The sequence below is a fragment of the Ochotona princeps genome, chromosome 7, assembly GCF_030435755.1.
Source record: "Ochotona princeps isolate mOchPri1 chromosome 7, mOchPri1.hap1, whole genome shotgun sequence".
NCBI classification, from domain to species: domain Eukaryota; kingdom Metazoa; phylum Chordata; class Mammalia; order Lagomorpha; family Ochotonidae; genus Ochotona; species Ochotona princeps.
Window position 1 is genome coordinate 76,211,691 of NC_080838.1, and position 19,273 is coordinate 76,230,963.

A 19,273-nucleotide genomic window follows, 5' to 3' on the forward strand; every position below is an offset into this window, starting at 1 on the left:
ACTATGAAACAAGTCTACAAAATCATATCCTCGGGGAAGTTTCATCATTTCTAATTGTTTTTGCAATATCTCTTTTCCAGCCTTTCCTACAAGGCAATGTGAGTTTGGTGCTTAGGATGCTGATCTGGCATGTTCCCAATAGGTGCAGGGAGGAAGTGAGCTGACAAATCAAGTAAGACAGTTATGATGCAGTTAATTCACATGTGGGATCAGCACCATGATTTATTGTGGCGCTAACATGACTAACAAAAAAAAACATGGTTAAAGTTATGGGTTTTACAGTCAGTCAGACTGGGTCGAGCCCAACGCAAGAGCTGAGTAACTGAATCCTTACCTTGCAAACATGAAGATCCTGTGTGGATGCTGGTTCATGTCCCAGCTGCTCCACTTCCCATCCAGCCCCGGGCTTGTGGCCTGGGAAAGCAGTAGAGGATGAAAAATGATAAAATGAAAAACTGATAAAATGAAAAGCCTTGGGGGGCGCTCTTGTCAACTGGATTCCAATCAGCGCAGCTCAGGTCGTTGTTGCCACTTCCTTTCCACCAAAAATAAATAAATCTTCTTTAAAACTTACTTTTCAACTTTCTTTTCTTTCTTTCTTTCTTTCTTTCTTTTTTTCTTTCTTTCTCTTTCTTCCTCTCTCTTTCCTTCCTTCCTTTCAAGACTTATTTATTTAACTTGAAAGACAGTAAAAAAACTGGATTGGAAAACACAGCAACCTGGATTGAAGCGGCACCCACAGGGGATATCCACACTGCAGTTAGAGGATTAATCTCATATGCCACCACTCTGGTCCCTTCTCAACCATCTGATGTCATATCCTTTTATTACTTGTGGATGTCACTGAGGCTTAGCTTGCCTCCCATCTGGGCACCATTTGAATTTTGGTCGTTTTCCAACTCCTTTCTGATGTGCCTTAGAAAGCAATGGAAGATGACCCAATGGACCCTTGTAGACACTTGGGAGACCTGGAAGAGGCTCCTGCCTGGCTCCTGGCTTTGTACTAGACCAGCTTTGGCCATTGTAATAATTTGCAGAGTGAAGCAACAGACTGAAATTCTCTTCTTCTCTCTCATTCTTTGTATATGTGTGTGTGTGTGTGTGCTCACACACATGCCTTTCCTATCTCTATAACTCTGCCTTTCAAATAAAAATAAATCTTCAAAATCTTTTTTAAAAAATATTTATCTTCAGCCATTTAACCAAATACCTACATTTAGAATTTTATGATTGATTTTTGTGGGATTTTCCTGGATTGTTGATCAGATCAACTGACAAATCCTCTTCTTTCTTCAATAACAATCTCTCTCCTGGTGGTAGATATTGTAGCATAACAGGCTAAGCCGTCACCCACAATGCTGTCAATATAGTTGTCAGTTGGAGTGTCATCTTTAACACATTGAATCCAACTTCCTGCTAATGCTCCTGGGAAAGCAGCAGAAGATAAGCAAAGTGCTTGGGCCCTGTACCCATGTATTTGTAGTGCATGGTTTTAGTCAGTCCTAGTCACGGTCATTTCAGCAATATGAGGAATGCACCGGTGGATAGAGGATCTCCCTCTATCTTCCTGTCCCTCAACTGTACCTTTTAAATAGACAAAAATGCATCATTCTAAAAAAGAGAGAGAGAGACCATCCCATGCTTGGAGCCTCCCCTTCCAATAAGCACAAATATTTTGTCATACAAATCTAGACTGCTGGAGTAGATGAACTGAATGCCTTTCTCATAGCAGATTTGTCACTATTTCCCACTTCTTCACTCACTCTTTGAATCCCACTAGAATGGGGAAAGCGCATTGTCTTACCCCCTTGATGCTGAGCTGGACAGTGAAATGCGAGAGGGGCACGTCTGACTGCTTTGGAGCTGAGGCATTAAGAGTCAGCAGGCATGGGCCCGGCGGCGTGGCCTAGTGGCTAAAGTCCTCGCCTTGAAAGCCCCGGGATCCCATATGGGCTCCGGTTCTAATCCCAGCAGCTCCACTTCCCATCCAGCTCCCTGCTTGTGGCCTGAGAAAGCAGTCGAGGATGGCCCAGAGCACTGGGACACTGCACCCGCGTGGGAGACCCGGAAGAGGTTCCAGGTTCCCGGCTTCGGATCGGCGTGCACCAGCCCATTGCGGCTCACTTGGGGAGTGAATCATCGGACGGAAGATCTTCCTCTCTGTCTCTCCTCCTCTGTGTATATCTGACTTTGTAATAAAATAAATAAATCTTTTAAAAAAAAAAAGAGTCAACAGGCACTTCTTGTGTTCATGTCATTGTTATGAGAGTGAAATGTCCCTGTTAGACTTTGATCTCAGAGTGGGACATCTGTACCAAGAACCTGCACCCAAATTTCCATCAACAGCCTGTCTCAGAGATTTACAATTGAAAACAAGTTGACCTATAAAATGATGAAAGAAGAGCTATAAATGTTTATTGTGGAGAACCCATGGTATTTCCAGGCTCTTTGTTACTAAATAAAAGTGACTAATATTGTCCCTTTAGGCTCTTTCTTCTGATAGAAAACACTCCTGACAGTTTTAAGCTGTCACAATAGTACTGGAAATTTTTCTTTTGCCATTCAAATGCTTTATTGTTCCCAATCACCTAATGAAAAATTCAAACATTTGAACCTGATCATTCACAACCAAGCTGCCGCTTACCTTTCCTGATTTATGTTCAAATATGTCTCAGAAAAAAAACCCTATTCAATTCAGTGTGCTAATACATTCGTTGCTGTAAAAGCATTTATCATCTATTTCCTGGTTTACCCTGTAGCTCTCAATTCATCTCCTCTCTGGAAGTGATGTCCCCATTCCTTAACGAAAGCAGTAAGTATTTTAGTTATAAAAGTACATATAAATGTCGTTTCTTTTAGAGAAACTCAAAGGTACACTGTCTTTTCTGTAAGATTAAACAGTTGACATCTGTGAAACAACCAATAAGATACTATTTCTTGACATTCACTTTTAAAATTTGTGACCTAGAAATACTGAGCAAACTTCTAATACTATTCATACAGCTTTTGATGTGTTGCATGCTTAGGGCTACTCCAGGTTGACATTATTGTCTTAACTATTTTCCTCAAATTTATCTAAATATTTTTAAAGCAATGACATGGCTGTATTTCTTCAAGTGAAAGCGAAGAACTCTATATTTAATCTTTGTTCTAAGACGAATTCATATAATGTTGTTTATCTGTTGATTTAAAATCCCAAATGTTATTTTGTTTTGTTTTTGAGTGTTTATGTCCACTCATGAGCCTCTCAGGCCTCTACCGTGTGCAGGATTGCTCATAAGCGCACGCATGTGCACACACACGCACAGTTATCTAACATTCTATCTATCATCTATGTATACAGCTTTCTTAATTGTTTTCTGCCACATTGCGAAGAAGCAATCATCCCCAACGTGCATATTCTTTCCTCTGAAGAAAGAGGAAAGCTATCCCTTACTGGGATGATTCTTTGTGCATGTAAGACCATTTACTTTGATATAACCAAGTCCCCCCAGTTAGTATTAATCCTGGAAGACTCAAAGTAGTCCCTTGAAACACCAAAACCTAAATTTCATCCTACCTGTAGGCAAAATGCTCGGGGATTAAGAAAAAATATTAAATAGTGTTCACGCATAAAAAAAAGTAAAGGCAAAGTGTTATTCTACCAATAGCCCATGCTGGTAATGCAAATTATTCAACTTTCCACAGCCTAAATACGTCTTAGTTTAAAAACTGATAGTTCACATTCTGGGTACTCCATTTCTGATCCAGTTTCAGACCAGAGTATCCCAAAAAGCAACAGAAGATGACTCAAGTGCTTACATCCCTGCCATGCGTGAGGGGGACCTGGGCTGCTGGCTCTGACCTGACCTGGCCACACGTGTTACAGCACTTGGAAAGCGAACCAGAAGACTGGATGATTCTATCTCATTCTCACTCTGGCTACAATGTTCATTCTGCCTTTCAAGTACATGACAATTTGAAAATAAGCATTTTTACAGATTGTATAACGGAGGAACTGCTAAAACATGGGGTACTCCCTAACAAATTTGATATAAAGCTCTCATTTTCCTGCAAGTTCTTCATTACTGACCCCACTTCAATTATGCCATAGCTTAATCCACATGAAGATTTTCACCTAACAGAGCTGGTTCTGTCTAGAAGCTCCCACACATACCATGGGGCTGCAATGTATGATTCAGGCAGCCATCTTTATCATCTACCAGAACTGCTTTACATCAGGATTTCATTTCCCGCGTTGTCAGCTCCAGCAGACCCCACTCAGAAATCTAAGCTCTTAGATCTATGGGACTGTGTCTGAAAAGACAGAACAGGTAACCAGGGTAACAGGTAACCGCAGAGAGAGGCCAAAATATTTGTTAAATTCAGAGAGAACAGAAAGAGAAGTGAGCACAACATCTTCTGTTTGATTTTAATTTAGATGTTCTTCCCTAACACAGATTAGAATTAATAAAAGTTATATTTTACCTAACAAGGTACTAACCCCAACAGCAAACGCAAATATGGCTGCTTTAGGCATGCTCTGTCAGAGTTACAAATTCTGAAATTCATAATGTGACTCTCCCAGGGAGGTTAGATAGCTCAGATCACCTGCTGGGCACTCCATAAAAATGTGACAATATGACAATAATTGATTAAACCACGGATGCTGTTATCATAAAGTACCATCACATCTCTTATGCCATATCTGTAACAAACAGCTGTTTAGTTCCTGCACCCAAAAATCCCCAATATCGGCATCAAAATAATAACCTCAGAATATATGTCATTTTCTCAAAACTTGGTATTGAGCCATTTAAAGCATAAGAATGGGAGAGTTTGTCCATGGTGCAATTTTTAACCCCACAAGGAACCAAAGCCACAGAACTTCACTGACAAATCCAATTAATTAAATCACACTGGTACTGTGTCACATAGAACTAAACAAGCTTCTTACTCTTGTGAGAAGGCAGGCAGGAAGTGGCTCCAGTCCACAATCAATGTCTTGATCGCAGGAAGTGGCTCCAGTCCACAATCAATGTCTTGATCTGAAGGCAGCACTCCTCATTGTAGATGCTTTATGCTGTTGGCCACAATGCCTCATAACTATTTCCTGCTATCAGAACCTTACTTCCTATTTGTATTTGGAAGCTGTCATTTTCAGTACATTTCACACTGGAAATCAAAGAACAAATGCCTCTTGGGCAGCTTTGTTTTGTCCAAAGGAAAATTTGTACCAGGAAAATAAAACAAGAAAGGTAAAGAAGGAAAAAAGCAAGAAGGAAAAACAGTTCACTCTTCTTTTCATTTCGCCTGTGCTTGTGGCACCAGAATCCCACGGGAGCAGTGGTTTGAGACCCAGCTTCTCTTCTCCACTTCCAATTAATTCTGCTCCTTCCTAGATGACTCAAGTGCTTGGGACATTGCAAACAGCCCAAAAACACTTAGTAATAAAGCTCCAGGTCACACACATGTTCCCTATGCTCAAACGTCAGCTTTAAATGAAGGATAGATTTAAAATAAGCACAATTGAGGAGACACTTACATAACCAAATGATGGGCTTAGGACTGCTTATGAAGGACTATACTATTGAAATGCTGTGGGGGAAATCAGTGTATGGGGGAGGTGATTTGGGGAGAAGGTAAGGAAAATCCCAGAGCCTATGGAACTGAATCATCAAATAATAAAATAAATAAAAATTTAAAAATAAATTGGATCTACTATTTAGAAAAAAATGAAAGAAAGAAAGGAAAGAAAGATGAGATATAACCTAAATATGAAACTGTTATGCAGCAATATTAAAATGCGCTGGTAATTGCATCATGTAAAATAACTGGATAAAACCCACAAACGGGTAGATAATTATTGAAAAAAGGGAACTGCAAAATCATGTTTCAGATGAAGACACTACATTTAAGAAATCCATCAATAGGGCCCGGTGATAGCTCAGTGGCTAAATTCCTCACCTTGCAAACACCAATATCTCATGTGGGTGCGGGTTTGTGTCCCAGCTGCTCCACTTCCCATTCAGCTCCATGCTTACTATGGCCTAGGAAAGCAGTAAAAGATGGCCCAGAGACTTGAGACCTTGAAACCCTGGGAGGAGCCTTCAGTAACATAGGAAGCTAGTGAATGAGAAATCATGTTTTTAAATACTTTGAAAGATAGACTTACACAGAGAACAAGAGAAAGAAATCTCCTAACTACTTAAATGGCTGCAATGAATGGAGCTGTGTCAGTCCAAATCTTGCAGCCAGGAAATTCTTCTGGGTCTTCCACAGGAGCCCAAGGCTTTAGGCCTTCTTCTGCTGCATTCTCGGACAATTAGCAGGGAGCTACATCAGAAGTGCAAAAGCCAAGTGTAGAACTGCTACCCATGTGGGATGCCGGCATCAGAGTCAGAGAATTAGCTTGCTATACCTCCACACTGACCCCTAAGGAGATTAGGTTTAGAAGTTGAACATTAAGAGTATTCACGGATTCAATAATGACAAAATGAAATTAGCCAAAGGATTTCTTCAGTTTTTCAAATATCATTCTCTAAATTAATTCTGAAGAAAGAAATGTGTATATCCTTTATCTCTCAGGAATAATAAGTGAACTCCATGTTCATTCCATATGGAATTCATTTATAGAACACTTTGACAATTTTCATGTAGTATTTTAATGTGATTTTTTTCACATTAGCTCATTCATCTTTCCTCAGTTGATAGGAAATTAATCATGATATGAAAAGGAAATAGTTTGTTACAGAATCAGTTTAAGAAATTGTAATATACTTTAATTGTAAACAACTTATTTTATCCCTGACAGACAGACTCAAAGAATGTCACATCGTGAATGCCTATGGTGGCTATTTTACTGATGAAATTACTAGATATATGTGAATTTTCTTTAGGGACAACATGCTAATATCAACAAAAATTCAAAACGTCATGCAGGCAACTTACCCCAAGACACAGATTGTAGTAACTTTGTAGAGTAGATTCTTAAACCTCCTCATTTTCCCTCTAAGTGATAAATTGAATGGTGCAATAGGTTTAATTAATAGGTTTACTACTTTTTCAGCCTGCAGTTAAGGCCAAGAAACACATCGACGCCTACAACATTTCGCTGGGAATAAAGAAGGATGTAGATCAGTGTTGAAGTGCACTGCCCCAGATTCACAAAACAATTCTATCCCTTCCTGCTAACCCTTCATTCGAGAGCACAGCAGGAAAAAAATGGTAACCAAACAAAGTCTCTTATTTGTAAGAGGAGCTCAGCATTGTCAAATAGAATGAGAAGTCATCAAGTCTGATCCCTTCATATTGGCACAGTGCATAAGCCAAGAGTTTATGCATACTCCACACATCAATGATTTCATTCAAGTGTCACACAAATATTTCTGAAGGACCAGCAGCATTGTAATTACTCTTCCTTTACATACTTATCATTATGCAGCAACCTAAAATATCATTAGATGAAAGATTTTTGACTATAGCTTTGTCTGCTTTCTGTTTAAGCATGATATTTATGATTAATGCCACGATTAGCTTTCCAGTTTTCTTAGTAGTTTTGGGCATAAAGCGTGAAGCTATAAACGCTGCTCTCCTTTTGGTCTTCTCTGGATCTTTAGCAACAAAATGAATCAATTGCACTGCAAAGAAATTATTTGCTGCAGGTTACTAAAATTCTCTTCCTGTAGTTTGTCATAGTAAAATATAAGTGGCTCTAAAATAGGAATCCTGTATCCATAGACATATTATGTCCCCAGGACCAATGACAATATCCAGCTTGTTTGTGCCACCCCTCCCACACCCCCATCCCTAAAAGGAGGGCACATCTCCCAACCCATACCCCATCCATCTCAAAAGAACAAAATGGTACTCCCTCTGCATGGGCAGCATTCAAATGTCCACACTAAGGAGAAGTAGACAAAACCAGCTCAGAGTGTCTGGGTGCTAGCCCAGCTTTTTGCAACTGGGAGAGCCGTAGCAGGGCTACAGTGCTGTGCAGTGCACCTCACAGTGGGAAACTGAAGCAATGGCTGAGAAATAAGGATCTCAGGAGGCTTTAGGTGCCTCCAAGTGAATGTGCTCTCTATTGACTTCCCAGACGACATCGAGGACATCTGAGTTCCTCCCGTTCCACCTGCTTTTATTTCTGTCTTGTGTTTGCTGTCTCCTCTCAACTCCCTCACCATCCATTTTCTTCTTTTTCAAAAGAGAGAATTACTCATGTGAACAACAGAGTGATGCAGTGAGAGAAAGAGACAGACAGAGAGAGACAGAGAGACAGAGAGAGAGGGGCACGAGAGAGACTGAGGGAAATCTTGTGCCTGTTGGTTCATTATCCAAATGGTCTCTAACGGCTGAGGCTGCAACAAGTTGAAAGAAGCCAGAAAGGCCTGGTGTGGTAGCCTAGTAGCTAATGTCGTTACCTCATACAAGCCAGGATCCCATGTGAGCGCTGAGTTTAATTCCGGCAGCTCTGCTTCCCATCCAGCTCCCTGCTTGTGGCCTGGGAAAGCAGTCAAGGATGGCCCAAAGCCTTGGGACCCTGCATCTGCATGGGAGACCCAGAAGAAACTCCTGGCTCTTTACCGCAGATTGGCTCAGCTCCAGCCATTGCAACCACTGGCAAAGTCAATCACCGGACAGAAGATCTTTTCTGTCTCTCTTAACTTTCCAATAAAAATAAATACATCTTTAAAAACAAAAACAGAGAAGAAAGAAGCCAGATACTAGGGAGCCCATTCTGCTGCAGGAACTTGAATCCTTGGGGCATCGTTTTCTGCCTTCTTGGGAATGAAGTCTGTGTTTCAGCAACCTGTGGTTCAACATGTCTGGGTTTCTCTTGTGATCCGGAAGAACTGGACCAATGATGAGGAAGAATGAGCATTAGGAAGAAAATGCAAAAATCAGAGAAAGTCACCGATAGCATCCAGAGGTGTCCCTGAAAGAAGGAGCCACCTCAGAGCTCATGTCTGGAAAAAGGAAAGTTCTTGTGATTGGCCTTCTCAACTTGTGATAAGTTCTTGTGAGTGAGGCATTCAGTAGTGCAAGCTGGGATTTATGCCAGGAAGGAGCAACTCAAACTAGATGTCCCAAATGAACAGAAGCAGCCCAATACATTGAGTCTGTCTGTGGCCTCCCAACGTCTGGATTAACAGGTAGCCGAAGAGACAAGGTAAATCTCTAATTACAGAAGTCCTTCACAAATGCCAGATGTTCAATTTCTCCCAGGTCCTCCAAGACTCATCTCCAGTTGGCTCACAGGGGTCCCTGGTTCTTGTTTCCTTAACTTGTAATTGATTTATCATTAGCAGAGAGCTGGATAGCAAGAGGAGCATCCAGGATGTCAACTGATGTTCCAATGTGTGATGCTTGCATCACTAGCCATGGAATAACCTAGTGGGTCACATCACAACATCCTGCTTCACTATTTAATCTGTTCCATCTTTTTTCTTCATGATCTCAAGCTTTTTTGCTTGTGACTGTAAAGTGGGTGAGTTCCCTTTTCTATGCAGTTCTTTGGAGGGGAAAAAGCCAAAATCAGACAGGAGTCAGAAGCAGACAGGTAAATCACTTACAAACATCCCTATTGGAAGCTTATATCCCTGCTAAGCAAGACTGTGGAATGCGAATGAACTAAAAAAAGTAGAAGATTGTTCTTCAAATGTAATTAAACATTTTAAGTTGTTCATAATAAACTTCTTTTTTTTGAAGATTTATTTATTTTTATTGGAAAGGCAGATATACAGAGAGGAGGAGAGACAGAGAGGAAGCTCTTCCATCTGATGGTTCACTCCCCACAGACCGCCGGTGCTGTGCCCATTCGAAGACAGGATCCAGGAACTTCCTCCAGGTCTCTCACACAGGTTCAGGGTCTCAAGGCTTTGGGTCATCTTCAGCTGCTTTCCCAGGTCACAAACAGGGCGCTGGATGGGAAGCAGGGCTGCCGGGACTAGAACCTGTGCCCATATGGGATCCCAGCGCATTCAAGGCAAGGACTTTAACGACTATGCGATTGCGTTGGGCCCAGTAGTAAACTTCTTAACCTTGTCCTGCCACAGATATCGAAGCAGTACCTTTACAAGTGTGTTGGTCTGGGCTTGGGGTTTTGCCATGCCCTATTCTCTGTGGGGTGATCAGCTTCCCCTTTGATGATCATGTCAGTTAATCCAGATTGTATTCTTCATAAAACTCTCCTTTATACATCACTTTGCCTGCTTCATTGAGCCCTGTTTTAATCGTGGGTTCATTTTTGAGAACAGGGAAGGCAACTGAAGCATAAAAATAAAATTATAAATATAATAGAGATAACAGTAGCATGACAATGGCATGAAAACAGAATAGGTAAGAAAACCTGAATATCATGTTAAACACTTGCAGGCAAAACTAAACAAACAAATGTGAAAACCAGTTCAGTCCCTGAAAAAGCACAGAGATCTTTAGAGTACATCATAGTCAATAATTGCATGAATAAAGCCATTTCTACGTAAATAACACTTGTCTTCTATTTCAGAATTCTGTGAGTCCATAAACAAAGTTGTTTTATGCATGTTTTTCTCTGTTTAAACTGACTACTTCCAATACACCCATGAAACATTTGTTAATCCTAATCTGGCTCTCATATTTTTGGCTCAAAAATTCATTATGTATTATATATATATATATATATATATATATATATATATATATATATATATATATTGCATTTCCCTCTAATCCATTTTATATGGACACACATCTACACATAGATATATAATAATCAGGACATAAATTAGGAGAGGTCCTGGGTTTTGACCTACAATTATATTTAAAGCCATTAATAAAGAGCACAGGAGCGTGAAAACTCTTGACCTAAGAGAGCTTATTTCCAAGAACTCAAAACAAAACACAGCAGTGGTTTTCATTTGCCTCACAGACATCCACTCCACGGATTACACCAAGGATGCCTCCTTGCTCCACAGGATGTTGCACTATCTTAAATGTACAGAAAAACTCAAGGAAGGAGACAGACACTTCAATATAAGGCTTATGATTGAAACAATAAGGATATTGCTTATCCTTTTAGAAAAGGCCCTTCTAGAAAGCTCCAAAATTTACTCTGACACATACTTACTGCTTTGATGAATAAACACACGTGCTTACTCACTAAAAAAGGGAAAGAGATTCCAGAGCAGTAGGCATTGGACCTGTCACTTAAGCCACCTCTGTCCCATATCATAGCACCTGATTTCAATCCCAGAGTTCACGGTCCTATAAACACACACACAGGGAGTCAGCATGTGAAGGCTCATGTCACTGAGGCTCTACCACTCATCTGGAAGACATTAGTTCAAAGTTCTATGCTTCAGTCCTGGACAGCATTCCTGAATCCTAGCTTGGGTTCCTCCATGGCCGACTGGTGCAGGTATTTGAGGAGTAAACCAGTGGATGGCAGCTCAATCCTGGGTCTTTCTGGTTGTCTCGCTCCCTCCATGAATAAGTGAGTGAGTTGATGTGTATCTAACAAAGCAATTTGGTGCAATTTCTAAACATAATTGACAGTTTTTCTGCAAAAATAACTATTTCCTACTTCAGTACCAAAGAAATAACCATATTTGATTCTATCATGCTAATCACTTTCTCCTTTCTTTACAAAGCACGAATACTAGTACCTGCTTTTGTTTTTTCAGACATATTTTAAAGATCATGGAAAAGGTTTGTGAAATTAATTTTAAGCCAGAACTCAGCTGCATAAGCAAGAAGTTGTTATAGAAATAGATTTCAGCTCGAATAAAGGGAGAAAATATCGTAGTTGAAGATAAAATTGATTGCCAAAATTAATTCATAATTTATTTCTCAGAATAATCTTGAATATATGTTGAGAGGAGTATAGATATAGATATAGATATAGATATAGATATAGATATAGATATAGATATAGATATAGATATAGATATAGACATAGATACTCCACTTGTAGAGGGATCTTTATTTAACCACATGTATGTGTGAATAGGTGACATGATTCTATACAGATTCATTTAGTCAAAATGTATTGAACACAACTCTATCACACAAGATAACACTCCTGACTTTACACTCTCACTGTGAAACAGGACATTGATACATATCCTATTGAAAAATTCATCTCTCATCATACACTAAGATCAGATCTAAACGGATAACAGATCTAAACCTACATCCAGAAACCTTCAAACTTTTGGAAGAAAATGTTGGAAACACACTGCAACACTTAGGGGTAGGCCCTCACTTCCTAAAAAAGACTCCAAAAGCAGTAGAAATCAAGACCAAAATAAACAATTGGGACTTCATCAAACTAAGAAGCTTCTGTACAGCTAGAGAAACAATCAACAAAGTAAAAAGGCAACCCACAGAATGGGAGAAGATCTTCGCACACGACATAGGTGATAGAGGGCTAATCTCCAGAATATACAAAGAGCTACAAAATAACCAAAATGTCAAAACAAACAAGCCACTCAAGAAATGGGCACGGGAAATGGGCAAACACTTCACAAAGGAACAAACCCAAATGGCAAATAAACATATGAAAAAATGCTCAAGTTCCCTGGCAATAAGGGAAATCCAAATTAAAACATCAATGAGGTACCACCTGACGCCAGTAAGACTGGACCACATGAATAAAAGCACCAACAACACTTGTTGGCGAGGTTGCGGGGAAAAGGGAACCCTACTCCACTGCTGGTGGGGCTGCAGGCTGGTACAGCCTCTATGGAAATCAGTATGGAGAATATTCAAACAACTCAAATTCAACATACCGTATGATCCAGCAATAGCACTCCTAGGAATATATCCAGAACAATTGTTTTATGAGAAACCAACATGCACTCCTATGCTCATAGCAGCACAATCAGCAATTGCAAAAACATGGAAGCAGCCAAAATGCCCATCAACAGAGGATTGGATAAGAAAGCTATGGTTCATCTACTCCATGGAATACTACTCAGCTATTAAAAAAAACAAAATGCAGTTCTTTGTGGCCAAATGGGCCAAACTGGAAACCATAGTGCTAAGGGAAATGAGCCAATCCCAAAAGGTTAAATACCACATGTGTGCCTTAATTTAAGATGATATGATGTTATGTATAACATGCTATGAATGTTATATGTTGTATATAAACTAAAATTGAAGTATAGGTGAGGTGGTCACAGAAGGTGGCTAGGAACTCGCATTTACTTTTACCATATTGGTTACTCATTACTATGTCAATTAATTCCATAATGATGTAAATTTTTGCTGATGGTATGTTGGAGCTTTCAATTGACTGGGATGATACTCTGCTGGCTCTGTCTTCAGACCAGAGAGGGTATACCTAAGAAGCCGTTGAACTTGACTGGACAATAAGATGCTGGACTCTATGTTTGGTATACGCTTGCAATGGGGGAATCTCAACTGAACTTGAGCTGTGGTTATGCAACAAGGTGGAGGAATCCACCATGGTGGGAGGGTTTGGGGAGGGGTGGGGAGAACCCAAGTACCTATGTAACTGTGTCACATAATACAATGTAATTAATGAAGTAAAAATAATAAATAAAAAAAAGGAGATGAAACAAAAAAAAATTTAGAACACTGAGACAAGGCATTTACCAAGTCCTCAATATTCTGATACAATTTGTCAATAGTTTTGAGTGATATTGAGAGCTCTTACTTTATCTAGTCAACTCCACATGAGAATCAACTATATAAATGGAAACCAAAATGCCAAACTGAAGATGACAAGATTTGCCTTGAAAGCAGGAATGTGCAACACCTCTCATGCAGGATGTAAGGAAATTTAGTAAAGCCAGTAGCTTCTATCTAAAGTTCTTACAAAGAATTTCCACCCAAGATCAAGGTATTATCACACAAAAAAAGATTTTTAAAAAGCCTATCAACAAATTCTAAGATTAGTATTCAGTGAGGTTGGCTTTCATCCATTTGGACAGTTGATAAATTATGAGCTGTCTAACACTTCTCTCATCTTGACAGAACCAAGAATGCTCAATTCCACTATGATGCTAAAATGATGTCATCTGTGTTGGGCATCAGCATTGTGACAACCAGACGTCATGCATATGATAAATGGGCGATATTTCAAACTGCCTGGCTGCTATGCTGAAGACCAAGGAGATTCTTAATGCAGCCAATGACAGGGATAAATAATCTAAGAAGGTGGATATCGTTGGAGATTAAAACCAATCATGTGGTATAGAAGGAATACTCCTGATGTGATGGCTAAAGACCTGTAGTCTCCCTGAAAAGTACAGTCTCTGTGATAAAAGATTTTATATAATTGTATATTTTGTGTTATATACTTAAGGTAGTGCTAGCTGGTTTTGTTAAGATCACTCGCATGCAAGATGATTAATAGGTTAGCTGTAATCATATTTGACTTTTAATATGTGGCAGGAAACTCTAAGAATATTCTTCTCAACAGAAGTCAGCACCAAGGAGTGAGGAATACCCTAGGTTTCTGACACTGAAATCTGATGCCCATGTGCAAAGTCCAATAGAACTTCTGAACGCCAAACCTAGGGATTTCTGAGAGGAAGACAAGCTAATATGTAAGTAGGATTGAAAGAGGGCAATTGGCTCAAAGTTCAAGAAAACACTAATGAACGTATAAGACCAAAATCTTCCCACTTACCTGGATTTGCCTTGAAAAACATATCATGATTTCCTCAGATCAAGTTTTACCTAGAAGAACAAAGCTGTCATTTATGACCCCTTAGAAACATGGCTCCAAACACAGAAGGCAGTAGAACAAGGTAGAAAATTATATACAATTACCGTTAGGACTCCCTTATCTTTAACTTAGAAGTCACCTCTTCTTGGCTGTTTGAGCAATGGCAAGTTATTTGACCATTCTGAGTATAAATTAACTCTTCAAATACGCAGTCATCTACTTTTCAGGCCATGGAAATTAAAGTGATGAAAATTAAATCCTTGACACCTAACTTGGCATGTAATAAGCATGGCTTTCTTTTTGCCTGTTCACTTCTATTAATCAAAAACTTTATGGATTGTAGGAGTCAGATTTGCCAACCTTATAATGCCAAGATCACTATATCTTGCCCTTTTTAGCTAAATGAGCTTGGTTAGTAACTATGTTTCTTCATGTGTAAAATTAGCATTCCAACATCTACTCTGTTTTCCTCTCTGCTTGTTGCTTTCATAAGAGTAAATAAATAATGTAAAGAGCACAGTTACATACAAAGCTATCCTCATGGACTGGGGGCAAACTCACTGTATGTCCTTGTTTCGTAATCATTCTGGGAGGGACATCTTGATTTCACAAGTGGGAGAATACAGGAAGGGCACGCACCTTTCACCAAGTGTTCCAGCTGCTGGATCTCAGAGCAAGACTCGGATCAGGCATGTTCAGCCACACATTACGCTCTTAGTGCTTCTAACGTATGAAGTTGTTAGCAATACACAATGCCTACGTGGTTTTTCAAAGCAAAAATTATGTAGCCTAAGTTGATGTGTTGGCTGAGCGAGGCTGTGGCTGCTATTTCCATGGCTGTTCCTTCTCATAATAAAACAAAACTCACTTGCCTGTTGAGAAGAGGTAATAGGTGAGTAAGCAAATCATGATTAGCAGACAGAGCTAAATATGAAATATGATATGGCTTTTTAATGTGTGTTCTCAATAGGATATGTTTTCCTGTTTTTCACAAAAGTGACAGAAAAAGAAGACAAATCTATGTCCCTTCATCGTATATTCTAATAGACATCAGTGACCAATTAAAAGAACCATGCCAGTGGCTATGACTCTAGACAGAGAACAAAGGAGCAGTCCACGAGCTCCACGGGTTTACAGAAGTCTGTCCGTCACATTGTCAATCTTCCGGATCGTTATTCAAGTTGCTATCCCCAATTTCACTGGCCATATCAGATCTACTCCAACGCCATAGGTAAGTTTTCCCCCTAATGAGTATGGAATTTGTTCTTTTATTATTGTCTTCTGGTTAATATACTCCTCAAACTTTGGGGAATGGATCACCAAAGCATGAACCGTTACTTCTGTGTGTAGATGTGTGCACTTTATTCACACACACACACACACACACACACTCCACTGCTGAAATTTGGAGGTATAGAACAGGTTGTTCAGTGCCAGCTATCTCAATTCTGATTATTATGTTGTCTTAGTTTTCTTTTAAACATATTTTTTATTGATTTATTTGACTATTTTAGGGACCAACTACAGGAACAAAGCCGTCCATATGAATTCAAGTTCACATAGAAATCTGGCAGGTGTCTAAGCTTTATTCAACAACAACAACAACAACAAACCGGATTGGAAAATGTGGCTATATTCCATTCAACAAATCTGTATTCCACAGATGCATAAGTGAATTGACTTGTCATGAATACACATTAGTAGGAATACCAGTGCCTAATTCTAAATTGCTCTGGGATACAAGGCCCAGAGTATAATTGCTGAGATGCATAGTGAGAAAGACCAAGCCATAACTAGGAACTCTGCATCTCCCAGCCATCATCTGTCCTCTGGGTCAGCCAGAGGAGTTGAGGACTGCATTAGTAATGGATAGCACCTGTGTTATTAAGATTTCATAATAATCTCTTAAGTACTAGTCCAAACTTGATGAACACTTGCAGTGATAAGGGAATGGTCCCTACAGGGGGAGGAGCCCTAACCTCGGCGAGCTCCTAGATCCCATCCTATATGCTCGTCAGCGAACTGTTCATCTCTATCCTTTATAATATTCACAATAAAACAGTCAAATTTTAAAATGTGACAAAATTGAAGAAATATGCTAAGTCTGATACCAAAGGCATATGCAAACATACTAAATATGTGGTCGTTATTCAGAATGCAAGATTCAGAAAGGTTGCCTGAACAACTTGAAAATGAAGCAAAATATTCAATTTCAGTAAGCTTTCCCAGGAAGCAAGGAAAACGATGGGTGCAAGGTTATAGGGGAATAGTGTAGGTTGTAGAAAACCCATAGGCTTTTTATTGTTTCCCACTGCAGTTTAATGATTGTAAGGATCAGGGCCCTTCATTGTGTTTGCCTCCTGATGCGTCCACAGTGCCTAAAATGATGCTTTATGAATGGTAACTGTTGATTCAACGATTGATTGAGCTATTCATAATCTCCGTAATGAAATTTCCCATCATAACCTCCCTTATATCCTAGTACCTGGAGCCAATTTAATTTGCTTTAAGTTCTTCATGAGGGAAAACTTTCTCGGCACTGGCAAGGAGGGCCACTCGTGCTCTTGGGAGTTAAACGTCGCTGAGTTCATGTCTTAGCCCTGATGTGCAGCAGGCTTACAGCCTCAGAATAATTATCTTCAACAAAGCCTAAACCACAGGTGTGAATGAAGATTAAATTAAATAATAAATGCAAAACATCTTGTAAACCTCAAATATGACACAAATACAAAGAATTAACATTTCATTAGCGCCTCCAAGGCTTAAAACCAAGAGATTATTCCACAAAAACTTTCCACATTAGCATTGCGGTTGTGGGATAAGAATTTTTGTGATGCATGGATAAACATTTTGGCAACCAGCAAATCACATTGTGGACAACTGCTTTTATCATCTGTATTGAAATTGGCATTAAACTAAAACCTTGGGGATATTGAAGATTATGATTTACTCGCAAATAATCCTTAATCTCCTTGTTCTTTAATCTCACATTTGAAAGAATATAATTTTTTTTTACCATTATCTGAATGCTTTCCCAGTTCATCCTTATAAACTCTATTTGTAAAAGATAGTAATCATCATCGCAGTTTCTGTATGAGAGAATTGCAAAAGCTGTACCAGATGAAATGCGCTCCTTTGGCTTCATGCTCTCCAGGACTTCTCATATGCCGATCGCTGTCTTCCTCGCCTTGCTTTGTTAATGGATCTGTGGCAAAGCTGCTTCAAAGGAGTAGCCTTCACTTATTTCAAACAAGTATACAATAACTTTTTTTACATCTTTTCCCTTTGCCAATACAGACAGAATTTTCTCTTTGAGCAAATTGTTTAGTGATTTGCAGTTATGCTTAATTCTTTAAGTCTTACACTATGAATTTGAATGATTATTATTTTCTGTGTAGGTACTAACTGTAATCACACATGTTTAGTGTGAGTCTATACTTTATATGAAGTGTGTACATGGAGACAGTTGTACATATGTGTGTGTATTCAAAAACTTCAATGCAAGTATTTATTATGAGAAAATTATGCAGGAGTTTCAAAACTTTCTAGTAGTAGCAAAGTAAGTTTAACTTTCAGTTTTTGCTTTCCATGTGCCTTTTAAAGTACTCTTTTGCATATTTGCATATGCTAGCTACTTACTCTTCTCCTTCACTGTTCTTTTGGAAAAGAACTTTTTTGTTTTCCCTTTGTGAAATAAAGTGTCAGATCCTTCCATCAATTCTTCCTGGTCTCATATATAGATAAAATGGGAAGAAGGTTTTCAAATGAAACACATACAAATTAGATGCAATAAGCAACTCAGCACACAGTATGGTTAGTTTGGTGAAAGTGACCTTCTGAAGGAAATCGTGTAGTGGTTTCCGCTAGAAGGTCAGACATGCGCAGAAAGATGGTTAAGACTCACAGACAGCCTGAAGTTTGTGTTCCCAGCAAAAACATCTAGTACCTAAGTTACCATGGTTTCTCACCAGAAATGGAGTCACAAACCCTCAAAATCATCATCATATTGTTTAATGCCTGTGAGATTTCATGCATTTCGAGGCTAAAGATATTACATGAAATATCTTTTATTATTTTGGGTGGTAGTAACATCCAGAAAAAATGATTCCATGTATGACTTTAAATTATATGTAACACTGCTCTTATTTCTTTTCTTTTCTTTGCAGGTGAACAATGCACTTTCTTCCTATTTTTAAAGATGGTGAAGTGCTAAATTGGCAAATATTATAAGGACACCCCGAAAGTGTGCTGTTACTATGGCAATAAAAAGAAGAGCTGATATCTAAAATCTTTTTGGCAAAATTCCATTTCTCTATGTGAAATTTTTTAGTTCCCTGCATTAGGTGTAAGTAAATAGTCTACATGTGATATTTTTCAATTGAATTAAATATTACCCTTTAATTTATATTTATTGAGCAGACACCTGCCATGATCATAGCCATTCAGGTCACCAAATGACTAAACTACTTTTCTGACCTTCACAACATCACAGCCTCTTTGGGAAAATTGTTACTGATGAGCTCAACAGTAACTGATGGTGTGGTTGTGAACTGCACGGGTCAGGAAAACCCTCCTCTTCCTCCTCCACCCCTTCCCCTCCTTATTTATCAGAGA

General features: G+C 39.1%; 1 long non-coding RNA gene across 2 annotated transcripts; it reads left to right on the forward strand.

The window, feature by feature from the left end:
* Positions 1-13,966: 13,966 nt before the first annotated feature.
* On the forward strand, positions 13,967-18,997 carry LOC105942131 (uncharacterized). Of its 2 annotated transcripts, none has more exons than XR_009245814.1 (3): positions 13,967-14,145; positions 15,663-15,890; positions 18,826-18,997. It is a non-coding gene; the product is annotated as an uncharacterized LOC105942131 (long non-coding RNA). The 2 variants fall into 2 exon arrangements; XR_009245813.1 differs by lacking the exon at positions 13,967-14,145 and adding an exon at positions 14,507-14,537.
* The last annotated feature ends 276 nt before the right edge of the window (positions 18,998-19,273 follow it).